This window comes from Dermacentor variabilis, chromosome 2, assembly GCF_050947875.1.
Source record: "Dermacentor variabilis isolate Ectoservices chromosome 2, ASM5094787v1, whole genome shotgun sequence".
NCBI lineage: Eukaryota > Metazoa > Arthropoda > Arachnida > Ixodida > Ixodidae > Dermacentor > Dermacentor variabilis.
In genome coordinates this window covers 258,455,977-258,476,690 of record NC_134569.1, presented here as the reverse complement: position 1 = coordinate 258,476,690, position 20,714 = coordinate 258,455,977, and the positions used below count along the sequence as shown (strand labels likewise).

General features: G+C 46.8%; 1 long non-coding RNA gene across 1 annotated transcript; it reads right to left on the bottom strand.

Annotated features, from left to right (window-relative positions):
* Positions 1 to 1,073: 1,073 nt before the first annotated feature.
* On the bottom strand, positions 1,074 to 4,880 carry LOC142573268 (uncharacterized). Its single transcript, XR_012826274.1, has 3 exons — positions 2,163 to 4,880; positions 1,281 to 1,355; positions 1,074 to 1,215 (listed from the first exon to the last, which is right to left on the bottom strand). It is a non-coding gene; the product is annotated as an uncharacterized LOC142573268 (long non-coding RNA).
* Positions 4,881 to 20,714: the final 15,834 nt, after the last annotated feature.

The window sequence follows — 20,714 nt, the reverse complement described above, 5'->3', positions numbered from 1 at the left end:
CAGAGCACCCAAGGGACAGTGGGGGGATCAAAGCTCGAGGCAGAACGGTACGTAGGTTGGGGCCGCCGAGGCAAATGTGTGCCAGGGAGTGTTCGCACGGACAGCTCCCCTGGCACGCGCAGCAGTGCCTCGCAAGGTCGAGATACTTTAAAGGCACCTGCGCCCATGATCTTTCTTTTGCCTCGGTGCAGTGAGCACGATTAACGAGAATAATATGGAGGGCATCCGGTACAGTCGCGGCTGCGTCATGGCAAATGTAGCTCGCGTCGCCTGGCGTGTGTAGTAATATCAGAGTTGGTTGTATGAACTTGATGCATAATACGCTTTGTTACGGTGCCTTAACGGAATGGGTCTAGAGGACGGTGTTGGTAAATTTTTTCGTACCACCCTAATCCTGTACCCCCTTTTTTATATATACATACAATTCCTTGCCATGACTGATCATAGCCTCCTTTATTTTTGAAAAATAGAAGAGGCTATGGATGGAGTGACCAGTTCAAGTTGTCAACTTGTCAGTGACGGTCATAGGAATCACTGTAATAAACACAATTCCACGGTCGGATTGTTTACTTTCATTTTTTGTTGTAACACTGAGGACTACACAGAACTTTATTTTGTATATGTGAGAGAAGTATGTGGATATCACGAGGTTAAGCCAATGTGCAATACACAGACAAAGCAGCTGCAACAACATGAACTGCATTGACGGCCACACAACACATACATAATAAACGTGCAAAAATAGGGGTAAGCTTCAAAATACGCTCTGTAGCATTGCAAAGTATAGCATGTATGTGTACAATAAATGTTCAAAAAAACAACGCATCAATGTCCCATTTGCCTTCAAGTTTATTATAAAGTTCAAGTTTACTGAAGTTTATTATGAGCATATGTACAACAGGAATCTACTGACACGCCGGCAGTCGAGGTGGCTGTTGGAGGTGTGCTGGCTGCCTAAACGAAAGAAAGAAAGAAGTTAGATGAATGTCGATACCAGTGCTATTGCTTCTTGCCTCTTACCTGCATTTGCCTCCGTGGCATCTTTGTGCACAAGTGTGCTGGCTTGGCGAGTCGTAGGAGTCATCTGAGAGAAAAAGTATCGTTTACATGGAGAAGTGGCTGTTCACGTTGCCTGTCGCTTTCCCTCAAATGTTTCCTTGGCGACTAGGGTGACACACTCGCAGTCAAGGTGGCTGTTCGAGGTGTGCTGGCTGCCTAAACGAAAGAAAGAAAGGATATAGATGAATGTCGATACCAGTGTATTGCTTCTTGCCTCTTACCTGCATTTGCCTGCACGGCCTCTTGGCTTGCGGAGTCTGTATGAGGAAGCTGCTGTGGCTAGGCGTAGGCATTGTCTAAGCAAAAAGAAAAGGCCATTAAAATGGGGAATTATAGAAATAAATGCAGTTGTATGTCTGCTTCTTGCACTCTTCTTGCCTAAATGTTTTCAAACATAGTGTCCAGTACACACCAGCACTTTGACTGCTGCTGCTTTTTACCTGCAGGTGTTGCTGCGAGATCCTTAGTATGGTTGCGTGCAGCATTGTAAAACTTGGTGGAGGCATTTGAAATGGTAGCCAAAAATGTAAAAGAATCATCCTTGTCTGCATGAATGCTTTCAATTTCTAAATGCAGTGGTAACTATCACTATTAGTGCAAGGCCCCCCACATCTATGCGGCAAGTGCCATAGCTCAAAACTGAACTTTTCCTTTAGTGTTTCACAAGGCGTCTGATATGTCCACATTAGATGTGATGGGTTTGTTTTTATTTATCCCAGTGAGGAAAGAGCATCATTAAATTGTTTTTTTTTATTTTTGCGTGTCTTGTTTTTTGGTTTATTTCTGAATTTATCAAGCAGCAGTCTCACGATGCTAAAGTGACTTATGTAATGGCAATCAGCTTTTGTTTTGCAGAAAAACAATGCATTTCCCGACCCATTGTTTGACATCCCCTCACTCGCACAATTTTACAGAGTATTCTACCTATATTGACTTGCTTGACCTCCACTAAAGAGTCTTGCACTTTCAAATACGACTCTTTCCTTAATATTATTCGATACTTCTCATAATTTCTGTACCTTGGACTTCTGGTACTCTGCATTCACCATTTTTGCTCGCTTCTGATTAGAAATATCTTCTTTAATTTAGAGCTTAAATTTTACCTTTGGAACACACGGAAGGCCTTGCCATTGCATATCTGCATAAAAGGGAAACATGTTTCATTAAACATTTTCAAAATCCAATTAAAGATTGATGAATGCAGCTTGCAGTGTGATATGACTGAATGAGCCATAAAAGTAACTCATCTCACTTGGTAAATTAAAGCACATATTAGTGTGATGTAGAAGATACATTACACTAACGTGGTGGGTTCTCTTGCTTATACAGCAAAATAATCGGTGCGCGAGAAAAAAATTTTTTTGCATACCCCTTGTACACACTGATTTAAAGAAAATGAGCTGGAGCTGTCCACATGATCTACTTATTTTACCTGCGAGTATGGTCAACAAAAATGTGTCCCAGCTGCTTAGTGGTATTTGAGATTGTCAGTATTGCATATGTGCCTGTTGTCTAAAATAATTGTGAATTTTGAAAATGCTCGCAGGGATCTGATGTGCATGTCTGCAGTTTATAGATACATGTAAAAGACTCAGCATAAAGTGCAAGTGAACCGTCCCACAGGCCCGGAGTCGATCATGCAAATAGATTCGCTGCACAAATTTGTGACCAGAAAAGACATTCCACATGAAAGGCATGCAAGGAAGTGTTGAAAATATTGCACAGTTAATAAAACGCCTACGCTATTAGTATGTGGGTTGATGCACTCGTTATGCTAAACGGAGGTGAGGCGTGCAGACAGGACACAAGAGTAGAGTATTTACAAGCAAACAACACGAGCGCCGGCCACTTCTCTACTCTTGTGTCCTGTCTGCACGCCTCACCTCTGTTTTGCATAATGAATCCTTACCAACTAGCTCAGTTCTATGTCGTTCTAAGTCTCGATGCACTCGATTTCGTCCGCATTAGGCACTCGCCTCTTGATTACTTCGTGGCACAGAAATACTCGGCATCGGGCTGTTTTTCTGTTGTGGCCTTTGTAGAAGCATGATTGTTCAAAGTGCAACAATTAAACAGATTCTTTTAGTTGCTTGTCGCTTCGCCAGTACAATTCCGGTGCGCTGGTCCGCCTGTCCAGCAATTTCCTACTGAAGGGAAACCTGCAAACAAAAACACCGCTCCGCATGTAGAAAAATGCTCTACTGTGACGCTTCTCAAACGATTGTGATGCATCACAAGAGCTGCCTACTCGCGTGATATTCTCAACAAGGAGATACATTCGTTTACTTACATGTGAAGGTATATGCCAGAGCACTTCGGGGCTTCGGTGGCACATAAGGCACGAGTGTGCCATAGCGTCCGATGCCGACGCGCGATCGCATGTCAAACCTAAACTGTATGAAACTACTACGCATCCAAAAACAGATTCGAAACGGAAATTCGCGTCATCCTTTATTGCATGAATGCGTACATCGTGATTTACATACGTCACAGACTTAAAGATCCCTTTCTGTAAACTTAATATTAACGCACCACCTTCATAAAGCCATCAGGTATGCGTTTTTAGATGACAAAGCATAAGGTGACCTGTACTTGTTTTCAGCCCTTTCAATAGTAATTGTGCTGACCACATTGACCAGTAGAAACAGGGCGGTGCCCTAGAGGTTCCCACTTTTCCGGCCCAGCTTTTCCTCTAGAGTTGTTCTACTAACTCTATGGCTTTTGCGGCTCACGTTCCAGGCATAGTACATTATAGGAGGCGTTGGCTCAACGAGCACGTCCGCCAAATCACTTCGAAGAGCTAGCTGAGATAGTTAAATAGGCCTATCAAATAGGTCCCGCCTAGCACCTAGGCCTAACGAGGGAAACCGCCAGACCTAGACAAAGCCGGTACGTTTACCACGCTTACCACGATTTCAAAATTTGCGCTCCTGCTCCATGCAAAATAAAACACTTCAAAAACATCAGCTAATAAGAAGAAAAAAGAGTACTTAGCTACGAACGAAGTCGCTGACGCCTCGCCACAGGAGCGTCCGCACGCCCAATTACTATTTAAATGCAAAAAACCAGCAAATAAGAACAGAAGCAAGCTCAAAGCCTGCACAAAAACTTATGATTTCGTCGTCGCCACGAAGCCCCGAAAAGCACGTCCATCCGCCACAAAATCCAAATCCGGATGGATGGATGGATGGATGATTGTGGCTGAACCCTTTGAATCGGGCGGCGGCGGCGCGCGCCACCTAGCCTTTAATGGTTCTATATGCATGCATACCTATGTATTTACTCCTTTACTTTTGCGTTGATATTGTCCACCAATCATATAGCCTCCGTTTAGTTATTTCTACCTGTTCAAAGTCTATTCTACTTTCACTGTCTTTAAAACCCAAGGCTTTGAATAGTTCCCCGTTAGATTCAACTGCAGGGTGAAGTTGTTTACAAGCAAGTATCAGGTGTTCCGCCGTTTCCTCCTCCTCTCTACACGCCTCGCGCACCAAATCTATCTCCTGGTATCTGGCTCGGTACGTTTTAGTCCTCAGTACACCTGTCCTGGCTTCGAACAACAATGAGCTTCCCTTAGAGTTATCGTAAATATTTTCTTTGGCTATTTCTTGCTTAAACGTCCTGTATGTCTCCAATGCCGATTTGGTTTGCATCTCTGTACTCCACATACCCCTCTCTCCCTCCTTAACCTTTTTCTTGACAGATGATTCCTTACTTGTTCCCCCGCTACTGCCCAAGTATTTGCTTGTCAATTTTCTAGTTCGCTTCCTCCACCTCGTGTCAACATTCCTCGTGTATATGTAACTGAAAACCTTCCTAGCCCACCGAATTTCCCCCATTTTTCTCAATCGCTCCTCAAATGCTATCTTGCTACTAGCCTCTCTGCCCTCGAAAGAAGACCATCCCAGATCCCCCTGCACTCCAAGATTTGGTGTCTTGCCATGTGCTCCCAGAGCGAGCCTACCCACACCACGTTGCCTAATTTCCAACTGTTGCCGGGTCTCTGTTCTAATACATAGAACTGCATTGGCAAAAGTCAGGCCTGGTACCATTACCCCCTTCCATATCCCTCGTACTACCTCGTACCTATTGTAGTTCCACAGTGCCCTACTCTTCATAATCGCTGCACTTCTGTTACCTTTAGTCGTTAGATATTTTTCGTACTCTGTCAGATACTCAATGCCATTATTTATTCACACCCCAAGGTACTTGTATTTATCGACTATCTCCAGCGTGGCCTCCTGTATCTTATGCTCGCCGCAACTGTTATCATTAAAAATCATGACTGCTGATTTTTCTTTGCTAAACTTCAAGCCTAACCTGTCTCCTTCTGTACCACATATGTCCATTAATTCCTGCAGATCTTCTGTATTGTCAGCCATTAATACAATATCATCCGCGTACATCAGTCCTGGTAATGACTGTTCAATCAATTTTCCTTGCTTGAGAATAGATAGGTTGAAGCCGAGTCCGCTTTGCTGTATTTTGGCCTCTAGACCTTGTAGGTACAGCATAAACATCAGAGGTGACAATGGGCACCCCTGCCTAAGCCCCCGCCGAATCATCACAGGCTCCGAAACCTGCTTTTCCCATTGTATAATCACCCGGTTACCTTTATAGATATCTTTTAAGAAATTGGTTACTCCATCTTGCACTCCTAAAGTTTCCAGAATGCCCCACAAGCCCTCTTGAAGTACACTGTCATAGGCTCCCTTGATGTCCAAAAAAGCCAGCCATAGGGGTCTGTGTTCCTTTTCAGCTATTTCAATGCACTGTGTTAGCGAGAACAGATTGTCTTCTAGCCTCCTATGCTTCCGGAACCCATTTTGTAGCTCTCCAAGTACCCCCTCGTTCTCTACCCATGCCTGCAGTCTGTCCTTTATAATCTGCATAACCACCCTGTAAACCACTGACGTCACTGTTATAGGCCGGTAGTTATTTATGTCAGCTTTGTCCCCCTTTCCCTTATATATCATTCTCATCCTACTTAGCCTCCATTCGTCAGGTACTTTACCATCCACTAGCATTTTGCTCACCACCTCCCTCAATGCTTTCTTATATAGATTTCGGGCCCAATTTCTTTATTAACATAATTGGAATACCATCGGGGCCTGCCGATGTGCTACTTGGTACCTTCTTCTCCGCCCTTTCCCACTCTTTTTGTCCAAGCGAAAGCAGTGGGTTGACCGGGCTATCCCTCTCCGACCTACTGCATGTACCATTTGTCTGTTTTGTAAATTTTTCCCTCATCATGGTTCCTATATGCTCCATTGCCGTCTCTCCTTCTAACCGAGTACCTTGAGCTGTTACTATATACCTCTGCTCTAGGCTTGTCCTATTACCCAAGGAGTTCAGATGTTGCCAGAATTTTCTAGCTGCCTGTTTATCTTTTTTATTGCTTATTTTTGACAGCCATCCCTATTGCAAAAACCAGCGCCACTGGGACCCAGTGCGCCGGATTATGGGCCCAGTACAGCGCGCTGGACGCTGGGGCGCTGGGAAGGCGCTGGGAAGGCGCGGCGTACTGGGAGGCACTGGCTACTCGTGCGAAAAACAGCTCTAGCGCGTTAAATACACAGTGCCTGGACACCGTATATATTTTTTTGAATACAGAAAGCAAGAAAGAGCGCTTTAGTGCAATAAAAAAAAAGAAAAAAAAACGTAAAAAATAAAACCGCTCCGACAAGGATTCGAACGTCCGACCTACAGATTCCAAGCCCGTCACTTTACCACTACGCCACGCCAACAACGGGAAATACGCGGATAATTTGGCATGTCAAAGCCGAGAAGCAGTTTGTTCCGCAGAGCTACGTCTCGTACAGACATGGTTGATGCGCTATCGCCCAGCAACTAGAACTCACGCCTGTACCAGAAATAAAAAGTTGCTGTCCGTATTCAGCAGTATGCTTGGAAGTGCCACATCATCGATTTTCGCTTGCGATTGCTATTTTAATTTCGAAAAGAAGTCCTAAATGAACCGCCGACCCGGGATGGTGTATGGCCTGTCACTGCCGATTTCGATAGCCATTTCTTGTTCTTCACGCAAAGGATATGCACCGTTACCTTAGTTCAGTGATGCCTTTCAGTCAACATGCATGTCCAGTCATTGATCTTCGTCAGAGAAGCGCGGGCTAGTGCTGGGAGCCTTCGGCGATAGCACACATACCTGTGTTTATGACGCGTCACGTCTGCGGTCACCGCTTCTTGTGCTGGCACTGTAGACATGAAAAAATCGTTTATTTAAGAATATCGATGCGAAAGCTGAAATATAGAGTGATTTATCCGTGTTAGATTTCTTGATTCCTGCGCCTAGACACGCCAAGAGGACGGACTCGGCGGATTCGCTAGGCCTAAGCTTCGGTGGGGAGCTATCTCGGCGCGGGTAGTTAAAATAGCAATCGCAAGCGAAAATGGATGGTGTGGCACTTCCAAGCATACTGCTGAATACGGACAGGAACTTTTTATTTCTGGTACAGGCGTGAGTTCTAGTTGCTGGGCGATAGCGCATCAACCACGTATGTACGAGACGTATCGCTGCGAAACAAACTGCTTCTCGGCTTTGACATGGCAAATTATCCGCGTATTTCCCGTTGATGGCGTGGCGTCTGGAGTGGCCTCTGAGCATCACCGAAGTGGAAGGAGCCATAGATGATTTAGTTGTAGGCAAGTCTCCGGGACCCGATGGACTCGGAGCGGCCTTTTATAAAGCCTTCAAAAGAGATGTCAGTGAGATCCTGTTACGGTTGTTTGAGGAGGCCTATGAGCAAAAACAGGTTCCTTCTTCTTTTCGGACATCGCACGTAGTTCTGATACCGAAATCCGAGGACCCAGAAAAATTGTTAGCTGTCGATGCTTACCGGCCGATATCACTAATGAATGTAGACTATAAGATATTTACAAGAGTGCTCGGAAAGCGATTACAGGGAGTGGTGACCAGAATAGTAGGGTCGCATCAAACATGCGGCATTAAAGGAAGGTCTATCAACACAAACATTCATATTGCCAGAAGTATTTTAGAATACTGTAACGACCTAGGTGAACACTGTGCCATGTTACAGTTAGATATGCAAAAGGCTTTCGACCGTGTGGCCCATAATATTCTTTTCAGTATTCTAGAACACATAAAGGTAGGGGATTTGATCTTAGATGGGGTAAAGATGTGCTATCAAGACTGTACCGCCAGCCTCATTATAAACAAGGAGGTTACCAAAACCTTTAGCGTCCGGTCATCTGTGCGCCAGGGGTGTGGTTTGTCGCCTCTTTTATTCGCGATTTACCTAGAGCCGCTTTGTAGGAAAATCAAGAATGACAATAGAATATCGGGTTTCAGAGTGCAGTCCGCGGAAGTGAAAGTGCTGGCATACGCGGATGACATCGCGTTGTTTTGTCGGGATAAAGAAAGCATCGAAATCGCGGTCGCAGAGGCTTTATCATACTGCAGAATGACAGGCAGTGCTATAAACTTTGATAAATCCCTAGGGGTATGGATCGGCAACTGGGAAGACCATCCGAGTACGTTTGCAAATATCCGCTGGTCAGTCACGCCGGCAAAGTACCTAGGGGTGCCGCTTGAGCACTACCGTGACGCCGTTGATTACTGGAATGCCGAAACTGAAAGGGTTCGTGAAGGTACACTTAAATGGGGAGGCCGCAATTTCTCTATGTTTGCTCGTGCGACAATGTGCAACCTGTTTGCCGTCGCTAAAATTTCTTACGTGCTCCAAGTGTTGTGCATGTCAAGGGCTAACATACAACGTTTACACAGAGTACTCGCAGTGTTTGTATGGGGTTCAAGCTGGGAGCGCACGAGTCGCACTAATCTCTTTCGTTCGGTTAAAAATGGAGGATTAGGTCTGGCACATTTGTTCATTAAGCAGATTGTGTCGAGGTTTGTTTTCTTACGGGACCAAAATGACCCATTTTTACTAACTATGTTTCAAACAAGGCTGAGCGAAGCTATACCTGAGTTTATTGTATCGTCACATCGGTGCAGTCAAGGCAGAGCGCGTGGTTTCTTAAAAGAGGTAGTCTTGGCTTTTCAGCTGTTAAAGGTTCGGTTTTCCATGGAATACTTAAGTAGGGTACCACGAAAGCGCTTATATAAGGACCTGGTAGACACAATGTTGCCGGTGCCATTGTATCGCTCGATGTTCTGCATTGGACCTGAAAAGGACGTACTAAAAAGAGTAAAACGAATGCCAGTACGCCCGTCGGTAAAGTCCTTCTTTTTCCAGCTTCACACCAATACTTTACCTGTGAAACCATGGCTAGATGAAAAAGGCCTTTCCGTGCCTTGGAGCGTCAACTGTTTACTATGCCAAAAACCCGAAACAGTAGAACACATTTTTCTTGACTGCTGGGATGCTGTGTTCCATTGGGACATCTTACAGAGAACACTAAAGAAGGACTTGCCGATTACTCCATATGGGATTCGTTTCTTGCCTACTCTAAATGAAGACAATGTACCCTATGACATGTTCATGCTGGTGTCCTTACATAGTTTATGGAAAACTAGAATGGCTGTGAGACATGCTGAAGTAAATGCCCGGCCTGTTAGAGAATACTTCATTGAAAGCATTTGTCATATTAAGGAAATGTATAATTTGCAAAAAGAAAAACCAACATGGCTCAGTGTGATGACTGAGCTAGCGAATTTCAAGCGTTTTTAGCCCTGTGACTGCCAACCAGTGGCAGAGTTTTTGTCGTGACCGTTGTGTATTGATAAAATGTCTTGTTTTGTAGCCTTGTTGCCACGTCAGTAATAAAGAAAAAAAAATGGCGTGGCGTAGTGGTAAAATGACGGGCTTGGGAACTGTAGGTAGTACGTTCGAATCCTTGTCGGAGCAGTTTTATTTTTTACGTTTTCTTTTCTTTTTTTCTTTATTGCACTAAAGCGCTCTTACTTGCTTTCTGTATTCAAAAAAATATATACGGTGTCCAGGCACCGTATATTTAACGCGCTAGAGCTGTTTTTCGCACGAGTAGCCAGTGCCTCCCAGTACGCCGCGCCTTCCCAGCGCCCCAGCGTCCAGCGCGCTGTACTGGGCCCATAATCCGGCGCACTGGGTCCCAGTGGCGCTGGTTTTTGCAATAGGGATTGGGACCCTTTTGTCTTGATTTTCTCGTTGATCAAATAAAATGCTTCCCTTTTGCATTTTATGTAGTTTACCCATTTCCTCTCTACTTCTGCTTCAGGTTCTCCCTTACTTTTGGAATACCTGTGTTCCGAGGCTTCCTGACGTTTCTTTATGGCCTTCTTAACCTCTTCATCCCACCAGCTCTTGAGTTTTCGTATCCCTTGCCTTGTTTTCCTGACTCGCGCCTTACCTAGCTCACGCTCAAATAGTCTCATTAACTTTGGGTAAGTCCAATCAGTTTCAGTACTCTCTGATATTTCCTCTTCAATTTGTTTGGCCGCTATTTCCACTTCGTCTTCTGAGTAAAAAATCACATCTGGCGTTTCCTCGCGCGTCGTTCATGCTTTAGTTTCCCTCTTAAAACTCAACTTGATACGTTTGTGGTCGCTACCTATACTTCTGGAGCCCTGTTCATCTATAATCATGGCTCCTAATCTATCGTACATCCTATGTGACATCAACGCATAATCTATTGTCGAGTGTCGACCCCCTACCTCCCATGTTATGATCCCGTCACACTTTTCAGTAGAGTTACAGACAACTAAGTTAAGCCTCTCACACATATCCAGCAGCATGTTACCTGTGGAGTCTGTGTACCCATCCATATCTTCAACATGCGCATTCATGTCTCCTAATACAATTACTTCACATCCTTTTCATAGCTCATTGATGTCCGCTGCTATACAGTCCAACATTTTTTTTTTACTCTTTAGCATTTGATCCTGTCCAAAGGTGTACAAAGCCCAGAAGTGTTTTCGCCCCTGCTACTTTTCCTTCTAGCCATAAATGCTCCTTGCATTCCTGTTTGACCCTTTGCCAATTTGTATTTTTATGAATGAATGCTCCAATTCCCCCACCCTTTCTGCTACCCTGCACTCTGTTGCAGTATTCCATGCATAATCAGGGTTACAGGGCGGTTGTTCCATGTCCCTAATATGTGTCTCTACAAAGCCATAAACCATTAAGTTCTCCTGCCTTAGTTGTTCTTCGATTTCCTCCCATTTTAGCCTATTTCTGCCACCTTGCATGTTAATGAACCCTATGTCTGACTTAATTTGGCTCTTGCGCTTATTCCTGTCACCTCTCCTACAGTACCGATGTTTGCGTGTTTGTGGCTCCTGCCTCGAATCGTCCACGCCTACACTGCTTCTTTCAGGGCTCTGGGTCCCCCTAAAAAAGCTGTTGCCTGGCGACCCATCCTGCCCCCTATCCTTTTGCCAGTGGCACCACTGTAGTGAATGCCATCCTGCACAAAAGGCCGGAAGCCGGTTCCGTACACGTCCCTGTTGACCTCCATAACGCTGTACCCGAATCGTCCGCTCAGACTCCTAATGACCCGATTGGCCTCAACCACCCTCCTTTCTACCTGGTAAGCCTGGCCCTGGACCTCTGGGATAGTGCATATGGTCACATGCACCCTCCCGGAGGCCTCTCTAAGCTTACTCAGCCCAGTCTCAATGTGCCTCTCAAGGTCCTGGCTTCTCCCCTTAAGCACGTCATTGAGCCCAGAATGCATAATGACCAAGCTGTCGCTCTCCGTGCTGACACCAATTACTTCCCGCGCCTTGGTCATTGCTTCCGCCATACCCTTGCCCGCTTGCACCTCCACCTGTACTCGCCCGTCCGCCTTCACTCTCGCCATCACGCCCTGTTCGGCCCTCCCCACATTGGAGTCCCCTATCACCAGGACCCTTCTACGTGCAAACCGTTCGACTGCAGCCTGTGCCTGCTGCCCCTCCCTTTGCGCCCGCTGGCGCCCCTGTGGCTGCAGCGTCGCCTCACTCGGGGCGCGTTGTGCAGCTTCACTATAACTACGCCGTTTCACCGGCGGCGAGCTGACGACGGCTTGCTTTGGCTCCCTGCCTCCCACTTCGCCTATAGGGTCTACCCTACTTTCCGAGTTTTTGCCAACACTTTGTTGTCCTGACCCGACCTTCTCCGCTGCCCGCGTCTCCAGCGCGTCGAGCCGCCTTTCCAGTTCGGCGCTCCTTTCTTTTTCTGCCTCAAGCTCGGCCACGGTCCTTACTAACTGCGCGGCCTGGGCCGCCTCCACCTTGACAAAATTGTCAACTTTCGCCTGCAGTGCTACCCGCTCCTCCTCTTCCTCCCTCAGTTCTGCCTTAAGCTCGTCGAACTTAGCCGCCCAATTCCCTTCCAGTTTTTGGACGGCTTCCCTGACGCCCTCGCACGACCTGCACGTGAAGCTAGACCCCTCCGCGTCTGCTAAATTCTGGAACTTAGATTCGTCGAGGAAGCACCATCGCAGGCACTCGTCGCACTGCACTTGCTCCCCGTCCCCCGCGGCCTTCGCGTTCTTCGATTTCATCGCTAGGCCTACGTCCCGAGGCCCAACGAGGAACTTCGCCAAATCACTCAAGCAAAGCCGACCTCGACCGCTATCCCAAACTAAAATAAAGAATTGTCACTCCCTACCCCATGCAAGAATCTGAGGAGCTAGCTGAAATAATTAACGAAGCCTATCAATAGGTCCCTCCTACCAACTAGGCCTAACGGGGGAGCCGCCAGACCTAGACAAAGCCGGTGCGTTTGCTACTCTTACCAAGAATTCAAAATTTGCGCCCCTACTCCATGCAACAGAAAATACTTCAAAACACTAGCTAATAAAGGTAAAAAGGTACTTAGCTACGAACGAAGTCGCTGAAGCCGCGACCACAGGAGCGTCCGTACCGCCGTCCGCACCGTCCGCCAAACGTGCACACCGGATGGATGGATGGATGGATGATTGTGGCTCAACCCTTTGAATCGGGCGGCGGCGGCGCGCGCCACCTAGCCTTTAATGGTTCTATATGCATGCATACCTATGTATTTACTCCTTTACTTTTGCGTTGATATTGTCCACCAATCAGATAGCCTCCGTTTAGTTATTTCTACCTGTTCAAAGTCTATTCTACTTTCACTGTCTTTAAAACCCAAGGCTTTGAATAGTTCCCCGTTAGATTCAACTGCAGGGTGAAGTTGTTTACAAGCAAGTATCAGGTGTTCCGCCGTTTCCTCCTCCTCTCTACACGCCTCGCACACCAAATCTATCTCCTGGTATCTGGCTCGGTACGTTTTAGTCCTCAGTACACCTGTCCTGGCTTCGAACAACCGTTTCCTGTTGTACAGCGCCACCTGTGGTCACATACTTTAGTTCACGACGCCACCGCTACGCTTATTTCCGTAGCACTGTGGAAGGTACAGTTTCCCTTCTCTAAGTTTGTATAGGTGTTCTGGGGTGCTGTATTCATAGAGTTTCTCACTACATTACCTAGAGGGAAATCTGGCGCTGCTGCGCTGTGGTATGCATGGGAACATAGAGTTAGTAGAGTAACTCTATGGCAAAAGCGCTGCCCTTCCCTCGCCTGTACTCTCCTCCTTTTGGTACGGTGGCTAGCGCCTCTTGCGGCCAGCCCTTGTAAACACGCCGGTGGCGCGGCTACCGGGAGCGACGTCGGCAGCCAAGCGGCTGGCGCGTCGTGAGCTTTCGGCGGCGGCGGCGGCTGTGGTTGTCATGGACACCGGTACGGTGGCGCGCGCCGTCCTGCGGCGCATGGGCGCAAAGCTCGGCAGAGAGCTTCCTATGGAAAAGAGAGCGACCATAGAGTTCCATATTAGTATACCTAGAGGGAAATCCGGCGCTGCGATCGTTCAACCATCATGGGAATGATAGGAAGTACAGGCTTCGGATTGGCGTTCTATTGACTGGTGAACCAGTCTACAAGTATTTTTTTTCAGTTTTGGTTTCGCTTCAAGCTCTATTGCTATAACCTGCAGTGGGACAGTGCAACGCAAAGCTCTCTGCCTTTGTTATGTTGCTCGAAGTGGCGATAGCGCGCTGGGCCAGCGACTGAGACGATGTTTGTGTCGCGGTGTAGTGTCGAAGTCCTGCCGAGAAAGCGACGGCATCGTAAACGTTGAAAGACCATGTTTTGATCGTTTGGACTTTGCTTTGTTAAGTGTGTTAGGTTGGCGCTGTAGCGTTACGGGCTTTATGAAACGTCAGAATAGGGAAAAGAAGGCACTACTGATACAAGACATATACAGTTGTACTTCTAGTGGCTTGACAATAAAATTTTATTGAGGGCTTCATCATGCATTGCTCGTTTATGTGCTCATTGAAATGCGTGTTTTAGGACTTTGAAAACACAAACTTACTTGTGGTAGGACAGGTTGCTGCTTCCTGGCTGTAGTCTAGGGTCGCAAAATGGGTAATTTCAAAGCCACGCCAGTTTCAAAGTATGATGAAGCATATACTCGTAGGAGGCCACTAGCGTCCTAGCTAGCACTGCAGCAGATGTGCTTAAAAGTACTTGAAGCCGTTCAGCAATCGTGACAGCTGACCCAGCCTTTCAAAAGAGCGAGAGAGTTCGCAAGTGCCTGTCGTCTGCGAGAAATGTCTCGCGTTTGCAACGAGCAGGTGTCGTAGCAGACGACACTTGCAGCATTCCGCTCAAGGGCGCGAAACTTTCTCACAATACAACATTTTTATTTACATAAATACTTGATGAGTACTTTTATATAAGTAAATGCACGGTTGTTATAGCTGTTGTAAAAATAAATAAATAATTATTCTCTGTCGTTGAATCGGGAACATAATCGCACAAGAATGCATACCCTGGTGTGTCCTGGTGATAAACCATAGTAAAACGTGCTTCCCTCTCACAGTCACACAAAGTTTGTGTAGCGTGTTGTACATTATATGACATACTGCAGAAATAAAATTAGTTTTTTACGCGATAATGTTTGAGTATAGATTCGTTTAATGCGCCGCAAGCAAACGCCACTAGTCTAAAGATCGAAGTCAATCCGAAGCCTGTACTTCCCATCATTCCCATGTAGGTTGAGGCAACGCTCATGAGAGCCCCCGTAGACACTAGCGCCCCATTTCCCTCTAGGGTATTATTAGAAACTCTATGAGAGCGACGTTCCAGGCATATAGTTATAGGAGGCGTTGGTAGAGCCCATAGAGTTTCTCACTATAACACCTAGAGGGTAATCTGGCGCCACCGTCTATGGGAGTTTCTTAAGGGGGCACCGTGCCGTCATGGGAATGACGGTATATCTGTCTGCGAGGCTCGCGTTGGCTGGTGTTGTAAGAGGCTTCGTCTAAAACGTGGATATGGCTACACAAATAACGCGTTCTCAAAGTAAAATCTTCATGAAATGTTTCCATTCACGCATATTACATCTTTACTCACCCACGATGCATGACCAAGCGAAGAAAAGCAAGAACAGACGACCAACTGTTTCAAAGCGAGCGCGAACCTTGTCGTCTGTCCTCCAGCTTTTGCGGCCCGCTGATACTCTTTACGTAACATGTAGTCGTACACGCATTAACAAGTTCTCATAGTTAAACAAAACATGTTTTCGCGTAATAATAAAGCTAAAACTGTTTTTCACGTGCTGTTCTAGTAGAAAATGAATCATTATGACAGACGGAACGGTATTTGCCAAGCGCGTCTTCAAGGTGTCCTGTCTCTATTGGCGTTTTTCACTGGTCGATCTGGAGCGGCCGCCGAAATCCTCGAGCGAGCGCTCGGGTTTCACAAATCCGAATCGGCCAGTGGAGCGCAAGAACGCTCCGCGGCGGATCGCACAGGAAGTCTGCGTACACGTCGCACGAACCGGTTCCGAAAACCATGCCCTACTTCCGTTCTGTACGTTTCCACGGCAACCAAACTCGCCGTTCCCCGTGTGTAATTTGACCGTGGCAGCGCATAGTCCGTCATTTCCATGTCGCGCCCGCAAGGATTGTGCATGGACAACGTGCACAGAAGTCTTCGTACAGCACCTGCGTCACTTCGTAATCGCTGTCGTCCGGGCTCTCATCGCTCGCGAGCGCTACAGCAGCACCGAACGCAGCCATTTTGCGAAGCAACACAATGTTGTGCGTACCAAGCGGGTACCGATTTCGCTTGAAGACGGAAGTGACGCGAGCTATTTCCGCCCGAATCCGCGCCTCGGCGGCGGAGCAAGTGAGAGCGATCCGGCGCGGAGCGAGTTGATCCGAAACGACCAGTGGAACGCGCGAACCCGCTCCAGATCGACCAGTGAAATTCGGATTCGTTGCCGCGGAGCAAGAAATACTGCTCCGAATCGACCAGTGAAAAACGCCATATGAGAACGATGCCAATCCGAATCCACAATATACCGGCAGTCCCATGTATACCACAGCGCAGCAGCGCCAGATTTCCCTCTAGGTAATGTAGTGAGAAACTCTATGGTTGAGCCTATAGTGAACTAGAATTCTAGTTCACTATAGTTGAGCCTAAGGACGTAGGCCTAGCGATGAAACCAAAGAAAGGGAAGGCCGCAGCGGACGCGGAGCAAGTGCAGTGCGACGAGTGCCTGCGCTGGTGCTCCCTCGACGAGACCAGTTTCCAGAGCTTAGCAGACGCGGAGGAGTCTAGTTTTACGTGCAGGCTGTGCAAGGGGTCAGGGAAGCAGTCCAAAAACTGGAAGGAAATTGGACAGCCAAGTTCGAGGAGCTGAAAGCAGACCTGAGGGAGGAACGGGAGAGGCGGTTAGCTTTGCAGGCGAAAGTCGCCGAGTTGGTCAAGGTGGAAGCGGTGCAGGCCGCGCAATTAGTAAGAACCGTGGCCGAGCTTGGAGAAGAGAGGGAAAGGAGAGCAGAACTACATAGGCGTCTCGATGCGCTTGAGGCGAGCGCAGCGGAGAATGATGGATCGGGACACCAAGCCGGTGGCAAAAGCACAGAAAGTAGGGTGGACCCTACATGCGAAGTCGGGGGCAGGGTGGCAGAGCAAGCGGTAGTCAGCTCGCCGCCGGTTAATCGGCGTAGTTATAGCGAAGCAGCGAAGCAGCGCAACACGCCCCGCGGGAGGTGACGCTGCAGCCACAGGGGTGCCAGCGAGCGCGCGGAGAGGAGGGGAACAAGCTAACCCCAAGGAATGAGCTCATAGTCAATGATAAGCACAACCTGGAAGTTAGGAGGGAGGGAAAGAATGTCCTAGTACTTATCGGTGGTGATCAAATATGAGGAGGTGCAAAAGAGCTATAATGGAGCGTGCAAAGGGTGATAAGCGGGTAGCAGTCGGGACGTTCCCAGGCAGGACAATGGACGCAGTACTGAGAGAAACAATTAAAAAGCGAGCTTTCTGAGAATGTTGCAGAGCGCAATTTGGTAGTGGTAGCGGCGGGGCTAAATGATGTGTTGAATGGTGAAGCTGCAAAAGTAGTGGAAAGATTAGCGGAGGGAGTTGACGATTTAAGGGCGATAGCACAGCAAGTCCAGATCGTGGTATGTACAGTGCCGGAGGTGCAAGGAAGGAACGGAGCAATTGCCAAGGACGTTGTGGCTGTAAATTGTGAAATAAGAAAGCTAAGCCAGGAGAAAGGATTTGAAGTGGCAGACATAAACAGAGAAGTGCATAGAGCAGGCTTTGGCGGAGGCTTTACACAAGATGGCATCCACTTTAATGGAAGGCTAGGAGCCGAGATCGGCTGGCGCCTGGCAGGTCGGGCAGTAGCTTTTTTAGGGGGTCCACTGCGCCTCAGGGCGTAGGGGTAGGTAGAAACAGTGTAGAAAGTGCAACAATAGAGGCTGACGCCAATGAAATGGCCACTAGGAGGTCCAGGAAGAAAACTACAAATAAATTTAACACCAGGATCAGGTACATAAACATGCAAGGCGGTAGAAAGAGAGCGAGGTGGTTAGAAATAGAACAGCAGTTAAAGGACGAAGAAGTAGGTGTATACGCGCTATGCGAAGCACACCTCAGGGATCTAGAAGACCCACCGCTTATTGAAGGCTACGTCTGGGAAGGGAGCAATAGAACAACAACGGAGAGGAAGGGAGGAGGAGTAGGTATGCTCATACACCAAGGACAAATTGGCAAATAATAAAGTTAACTTGCAAAGAACATGTCTGGGTATCAGGTACAATTGCCGGTAAAAAGGCATGGCTAGGAGTAGTTTATTTAGGGACAGGGGACAAATACAGGCAAGAGAACAAAGATCTAGTGAAGTGTCTCGATGACGATATAAAGCAGTTTGGAGAAGGTGCCGATATTTGTCTGCTGGGTGACATGAATGGCCACATCGAGGATCTGGATGGATACACAGATTGTAATGGGAAGTTGATGCTAGACTTCTGTGAACGACACAACCTAGTTATAGTAAATAGAGAAACTAAGTGTGAGGGACAAATCACGTGGGAGTCCCGTAACAGACAAACGACCATTGACTACTGCTTAATGTCGCAGAGATTGTACAGCAAGCTAGCAATAATGGAAATAGACGAAGAGGGGAAGTACAGCCTCGGAAGTGATAAGCGTATTAGTCTACAGTTGGGAGCCCTACTCAAAAGAGAAATGCAGGGAAGCCAAAAAGAGTACGCAAAATTAAATGACGCGCAAATAGCGCAAATAGCGGCTGGCATAGAGGAAGCAATAAAGAAACATCCCATGGAAAGGTGCGATTATAATCAGTTAGAACTACTCATTAGTACAAAAATAAAAGAGGTAAAAGGAGTAAACCGCTGGAGAGGAAAGGGGAAGCCACGAAGTTGGTGGAATAAGGAAATTAGAGAGGCCATCGAACAACGACGGTGGGCATCTCGGGAACACAGAGAAGCAAAGAGGGCGCAGTTATCTGAAGAGGAAATAGGCCAAAAATGGGAATATTATCGACAAAAGAAACAACAAGTGCCGGTCCTCGTCCAGGCTAAAATAAAGCAGTCCTCTGATCGCTGGCTGGCTGAAGTTCGCGATGCAACTAAAGGGGGGTCAAGAAAATTCTGGAACCATATAAGCTGGCTGGGTAAAGCTAATCACAGAAAAGAGGAACAGATTCACGATGCCGAAGGAAATTGTTTAGAGGGAGATGACGCTGTGAACTACATCGGTTCAGTTATAGCAGAGTCATTTAGGAAAGACGATAGGGTAATCGCCCCAAGTGAGGGAGCAACACAGAATAGCATAATAGAAAACAGCTTAGAATTGACCAATCTTAACTGGAAAAAGGCGGAAGCAAATATTCCAAAATGCACGTCCGCGGGGATAGACGAAATTCCAATCAAGTTAATTAATGAACTTGACCCAAGAAGGAAGGAAACGCTGATAAAAGCATTGGAGGCAGTCATAACAAATAAGCAAATTCCGCACAGCTGGGAACAGAGTAAAATGAATTTGATTTATAAAGGGAAAGGTGATAACAAGAACATACAATCTTTCCGACCAATTACGATAACATCAGTTATATATAGGCTGGCGATGCAGGCGGTGAAATTAAAAATGCAGTCATGGGTAGAAAGTAATAGAATACTTGGAGAACTTCAGAACGGGTTCAGAAGTGGTAGGCGCTTAGATGATAGCCTGTTCGTGCTTACCCAGTGCATAGAAATAGCTAAGGCGGAAAATAGACCTCTGTATTTAGCCTTCCTGGACATAAGCGGTGCATACGACAATGTGAACAGGGAACTCCTGTGGAACATATTAAAAGCTGAAGGTATCGGTAATGAGGTAATTTATTTTCTACAGGAACTATATCGAGAAAATAATGTTGAAATAACATGGGAAGGAATCAAGAGTACGACAACTGTCGAGGTTCACAAAGGATTAAGGCAAGGTTGTCCTCTATCACCGCTGCTGTTCATGCTTTATATGATAAGCATGGAAAGAAGGTTACAACGAAGCAATCTAGGGTGTAATCTGTCGTACAGATTAGGCGAAAAGGTTGTTGAGCAACGACTACCGGGTTTAATGTATGCGGACGATATTGTACTGTTAGCAGATAGCCAGGAAGATTTGCAAACTCTGGTTAATTACTGTGGGGACGAAGGAGACAGTTTAGGTTTCAGTTTTAGTGCAGCTAAGTCCGGTGGGATGTTTTTCAACGATACAACTGATCAGGAGCTTACAATACAAGGCCACGAAATACCCCGAGTGACCGAACACAAGTATCTCGGGGTATGGATAAACAAAGGGCAGATGTACACGGAAAAGCACGAACAGTCTCGAATAGCAAAAGGGCGAAGAGATGCCGGGATACTGAAACATAAGGCATTGTGGGGTTACAACAGGTATGAGGTACTGAGAGGCATTTGGAAGGGAGTAATGGTGCCGGGGCTTACTTTCGGGAATGCGGTCCTGTGTTTAAGGGCAGAGGTTCAGTCGAGACTAGAAGTAAATCAGAGAGCTGTGGGAAGATTAGCACTAGGTGCCCACGGGAAAACCACAAACGAAGCAGTACAGGGAGATATGGGCTGGGCATCATTCGAAGCACGGGAAGCTCAGAGTAAAATCCTATACGAAAAACGTCTGAGGAAATTGGATGATAACAGGTGGGCAGCTAAGGTGTTTAAATACCTATACAGAAAGAGCGTTGACTCACAATGGCGGAAAAGAACTAGGAAGCTTACCAGTAAGTATGCCAGACACGAGGACGAAAAAGGACAGAGCATTAAACGACAGGTTAAAAATGCGGAAGGTAAACATTGGATAAATAAATGGAAAAGAAGCATAGTGTAGAACTATATCGATACTGGAAGCAGCAGAT